Source organism: Vombatus ursinus, unplaced genomic scaffold (genome assembly GCF_900497805.2).
Source record: "Vombatus ursinus unplaced genomic scaffold, bare-nosed wombat genome assembly UNPS02015146.1, whole genome shotgun sequence".
Taxonomy (NCBI): domain Eukaryota; kingdom Metazoa; phylum Chordata; class Mammalia; order Diprotodontia; family Vombatidae; genus Vombatus; species Vombatus ursinus.
The window spans coordinates 455-788 of NW_020954924.1; positions in this window are offsets into that span (position 1 = coordinate 455).

Below are 334 nucleotides of genomic sequence, written 5' to 3' on the forward strand. Positions count from 1 at the left end.
TTTTTTTTTTTAGCAATAAAGTATTTTCAATTAAGGGATGTACATTTTTACACATAATAATATTTCACACTTAACAATATAGTGTAAATGTAACTTTTATATGTACTGGAAAAACAAAAAAATTCATGTGACTTGTTTTATTGCAATACCTCCTTTACTGTGGTAGCATGGAACTGAACCTGAAATTTCTCTGAGGTATGCCTGTAGATAAGTAGCCTTTCCATACAGAATTGCAATAGGAAACAAGAATCTTTGAAGAAAAAACCACTCTATTAAACTGTGAAAGCAACAGCAAGACAGTAGAAAATGCAAAGTCAAGCAAGGCCCAAATCTT